The sequence below is a fragment of the Gigantopelta aegis genome, chromosome 11 (genome assembly GCF_016097555.1).
Source record: "Gigantopelta aegis isolate Gae_Host chromosome 11, Gae_host_genome, whole genome shotgun sequence".
Taxonomy (NCBI): domain Eukaryota; kingdom Metazoa; phylum Mollusca; class Gastropoda; order Neomphalida; family Peltospiridae; genus Gigantopelta; species Gigantopelta aegis.
Genome location: NC_054709.1, coordinates 17,435,259 through 17,441,372, shown reverse-complemented (window position 1 = coordinate 17,441,372; position 6,114 = coordinate 17,435,259).

Here is a 6,114-nt window from a genome sequence, read left to right as displayed (position 1 = left end):
AGTCCATCTCACACCTTCACACACTATGAGGTGCTACACCTTTAACACAACACCCGCAGTCCATCTCACACCTTCACACACTATGGGGTACTACAGCTTTAACACAACACTAGCAGTCCATCTCACACCTTCACACACTCTGGGATACTACAGCTTTAACACAGTCCATCTCACACCTTCACACACTTTACACACAACACTAGCAGTCCATCTCACACCTTCACACACTATTTGGTACTACACCTTTAACACAACACTAACACAGCAGTCCATCTCACACCTTCACACACTATGGGGTACTACACCTTTAACACAACACTAGCAGTCCATCTCACACCTTCACACACTATGGGTACTACAGCTTTAACACAACACTAGCAGTCCATCTCACACCTTCACACACTATGGGGTACTACTACAGTCCATTTAACACAACTACACCTTTAGCAGTCCATCTCACACCTTCACACACTATGAGGTACTACACCTTTAACACAACACTAGCAGTCCATCTCACACCTTCACACACTATGGGGTACTACACCTTTAACACAACAGTCCATCTCACACCTTCACACACTATGGGGTACTACACCTTTAACACAACACTAGCAGTCCATCTCACACCTTCACACACTATGAGGTACTACACCTTTAACACAACACTAGCAGTCCATCTCACACCTTCACACACTATGGGGTACTATACCTTAACACACACACTAGCAGTCCATCTCACACCTTCACACACTATGGGGTACTACAGCTTTAACACAACACTAGCAGTCCATCTCACACCTTCACACACTATGAGGTACTACACCTTTAACACAACACTAGCAGTCCATCTCACACCTTCACACACTATGAGGTGCTACACCTTTAACACAACACTAGCAGTCCATCTCACACCTTCACACACTATGAGGTGCTACACCTTTAACACAACACTAGCAGTCCATCTCACACCTTCACACACTATGGGGTACTACACCTTTAACACAACAGTCCATCTCACACCTTCACACACTATGAGGTGCTACACCTTTAACACAACACTAGCAGTCCATCTCACACCTTCACACACTATGGGGTGCTACACCTTTAACACAACACTAGCAGTCCATCTCACACCTTCACACACTATGGGGTGCTACAGTCCATCTTTAACACAACACTAGCAGTCCATCTCACACCTTCACACACTATGGGGTGCTACACCTTTAACACAACACTAGCAGTCCATCTCACACCTTCACACACTATGGGGTGCTACACCTTTAACACAACACTAGCAGTCCATCTCACACCTTCACACACTATGGGGTGCTACACCTTTAACACAACACTAGCAGTCCATCTCACACCTTCACACACTATGGGGTACTACACCTTTAACACAACACTAGCAGTCCATCTCACACCTTCACACACTATGAGGTGCTACACCTTTAACACAACACTAGCAGTCCATCTCACACCTTCACACACTATCCAGGTTCTACACCTTTAACACAACACTAGCAGTCCATCTCACACCTTCACACACTATGAGGTGCTACACCTTTAACACAACACTAGCAGTCCATCTCACACCTTCACACACTATGAGGTGCTACACCTTTAACACAACACTAGCAGTCCATCTCACACCTTCACACACTATGAGGTGCTACACCTTTAACACAACACTAGCAGTCCATCTCACACCTTCACACACTATGGGGTACTACACCTTTAACACAACACTAGCAGTCCATCTCACACCTTCACACACTATGAGGGGGTGCTACTACACCTTTAACACAACACTAGCAGTCCATCTCACACCTTCACACACTATGAGGTTCACACACTATGCAGGTCACACCTACACCTTTGCTACACAACACTAGCAGTCCATCTCACACCTTCACACACTATGGGGTACTACACCTTTAACACAACACTAGCAGTCCATCTCACACCTTCACACACTATGGGGTACTACACCTTTAACACAACACTAGCAGTCCATCTCACACCTTCACACACTATGGGGTGCTACACCTTTAACACAACACTAGCAGTCCATCTCACACCTTCACACACTATGGGGTGCTACACCTTTAACACAACACTAGCAGTCCATCTCACACCTTCACACACTATGGGGTACTACAGCTTTAACACAACACTAGCAGTCCATCTCACACCTTCACACACTATGGGGTACTACACCTTTAACACAACACTAGCAGTCCATCTCACACCTTCACACACTATGGGGTACTACACCTTTAACACAACACTAGCAGTCCATCTCACACCTTCACACACTATGGGGTAACACAACACTACAGCTTTAACACAACACTACAGTCCATCTCACACCTTCACACACTATGAGGTGCTACACCTTTAACACAACACTAGCAGTCCATCTCACACCTTCACACACTATGGGGTACTACACCTTTAACACAACACTAGCAGTCCATCTCACACCTTCACACACTATATGGGGTGCTACACCTTTAACACAACACTAGCAGTCCATCTCACACCTTCACACACTATGAGGTGCTACACCTTTAACACACCTTCACACACTAGCAGTCAACATCTCCATCTCACACCTTCACACACTATGAGGTGCTACTTTAACACAACTTTAACACAACACTAGCAGTCCATCTCACACCTTCACACACTATGAGGTGCTACAGCTTTAACACAACACTAGCAGTCCATCTCACACCTTCACACACTATGAGGTGCTACACCTTTAACACAACACTAGCAGTCCATCTCACACCTTCACACACTATGGGGTACTACACCTTTAACACAACACTAGCAGTCCATCTCACACCTTCACACACTATGGGGTACTACACCTGAGGTGCTACACCTTTAACACAACACTAGCAGTCCATCTCACACCTTCACACACTATGGGGTACTACACCTTTAACACAACACTAGCAGTCCATCTCACACCTTCACACACTATGAGGTGCTACACCTTTAACACAACACTAGCAGTCCATCTCACACCTTCACACACTATGGGGTGCTACACCTTTAACACAACACTAGCAGTCCATCTCACACCTTCACACACTATGGGGTACTACACCTTTAACACAACAGTCCATCTCACACCTTCACACACTATGGGGTGCTACACCTTTAACACAACAGTCCATCTCACACCTTCACACACTATGGGGTGCTACACCTTTAACACAACACTAGCAGTCCATCTCACACCTTCACACACTATGGGGTGCTACACCTTTAACACAACACTAGCAGTCCATCTCACACCTTCACACACTATGGGGTACTACACCTTTAACACAACAGTCCATCTCACACCTTCACACACTATGGGTACTACACCTTTAACACAACACTAGCAGTCCATCTCACACCTTCACACACTATGGGGTACTACACCTTTAACACAACAGTCCATCTCACACCTTCACACACTATGGGGTGCTACACCTTTAACATAACACTAGCAGTCCATCTCACACCTTCACACACTATGGGGTGCTACACCTTTAACACAACAGTCCATCTCACACCTTCACACACTATGGGGTGCTACACCTTTAACATAACACTAGCAGTCCATCTCACACCTTCACACACTATGGGGTACTACACCTTGAACAACAACACTAGCAGTCCATCTCACACCTTGCTACACACACTATAGCAGTCCATCTCACACCTTCACACACTATGGGGTAACACCTTTAACACTAGCAGTCCATCTCACACCTTCACACACTATGGGGTACTACAGCTTTAACACAACACTAGCAGTCCATCTCACACCTTCACACACTATGAGGTGCTACAGCTTTAACACAACACTAGCAGTCCATCTCACACCTTCACACACTATGAGGTGCTACAGCTTTAACACAACACTAGCAGTCTATGGGGTATCTCACACCATTCACACCTTCACACTATGAGGTGCTACAGCTTTAACACAACACTAGCAGTCCATCTCACACCTTCACACACTATGAGGTGCTACAGCATTAACACAACACTAGCAGTCCATCTCACACCTTCACACACTATGAGGTGCTACAGCTTTAACACAACACTAGCAGTCCATCTCACACCTTCACACACTATGAGGTGCTACACCTTTAACACAACACTAGCAGTCCATCTCACACCTTCACACACTATGAGGTGCTACACCTTTAACACAACACTAGCAGTCCATCTCACACCTTCACACACTATGAGGTGCTACACCTTTAACACAACACTAGCAGTCCATCTCACACCTTCACACACTATGAGGTGCTACACCTTTAACACAACACTAGCAGTCCATCTCACACCTTCACACACTATGAGGTGCTACACCTTTAACACAACACTAGCAGTCCATCTCACACCTTCACACACTATGAGGTGCTACACCTTTAACACAACACTAGCAGTCCATCTCACACCTTCACACACTATGAGGTGCTACACCTTTAACACAACACTAGCAGTCCATCTCACACCTTCACACACTATGGGGTACTACACCTTTAACACAACACTAGCAGTCCATCTCACACCTTCACACACTATGGGGTAGCAGTCCATCTCACACCTACACCTTTAACACAACAGTCCATCTCACACCTTCACACACTATGGGGTGCTACACCTTTAACACAACACTAGCAGTCCATCTCACACCTTCACACACTATGGGGTACTACACCTTTAACACAACAGTCCATCTCACACCTTCACACACTATGGGTCCATCTCACACCTTCACACCTATGGGGTACTACACCTTTAACACAACAGTCCATCTCACACCTTCACACACTATGGGGTGCTACACCTTTAACACAACAGTCCATCTCACACCTTCACACACTATGGGGTGCTACACCTTTAACACAACACTAGCAGTCCATCTCACACCTTCACACACTATGGGGTGCTACACCTTTAACACAACACTAGCAGTCCATCTCACACCTTCACACACTATGGGGTGCTACACCTTTAACACAACACTAGCAGTCCATCTCACACTAGCAGTCCATCTCACACCTTCACACACTATGGGGTACTACACCTTAAACAACACTAGCAGTCCATCTCACACCTTCACACACTATGAGGTACTACACCTTTAACACAACACTAGCAGTCCATCTCACACCTTCACACACTATGAGGTACTACACCTTTAACACAACACTAGCAGTCCATCTCACACCTTCACACACTATGAGGTACTACAGCTTTAACACAACACTAGCAGTCCATCTCACACCTTCACACACTATGAGGTGCTACACCTTTAACACAACACTAGCAGTCCATCTCACACCTTCACACACTATGGGGTACTACAGCTTTAACACAACACTAGCAGTCCATCTCACACCTTCACACACTATGGGGTACTACACCTTTAACACAACACTAGCAGTCCATCTCACACCTTCACACACTATGAGGTGCTACACCTTTAACACAACACTAGCAGTCCATCTCACACCTTCACACACTATGAGGTGCTACACCTTTAACACAACAGTCCATCTCACACCTTCACACACTATGAGGTGCTACAGCTTTAACACAACACTAGCAGTCCATCTCACACCTTCACACACTATGAGGTACTACACCTTTAACACAACACTAGCAGTCCATCTCACACCTTCACACACTATGAGGTGCTACACCTTTAACACAACACTAGCAGTCCATCTCACACCTTCACACACTATGAGGTACTACAGCTTTAACACAACACTAGCAGTCCATCTCACACCTTCACACACTATGGGGTACTACACCTTTAACACAACACTAGCAGTCCATCTCACACCTTCACACACTATGGGGTACTACAGCTTTAACACAACACTAGCAGTCCATCTCACACCTTCACACACTATGGGGTACTACAGCTTTAACACAACACTAGCAGTCCATCTCACACCTTCACACACTATGAGGTGCTACACCTTTAACACAACACTAGCAGTCCATCTCACACCTTCACACACTATGGGGTGCTACAGCTTTAACACAACACTAGCAGTCCATCTCACACCTTCACACACTATG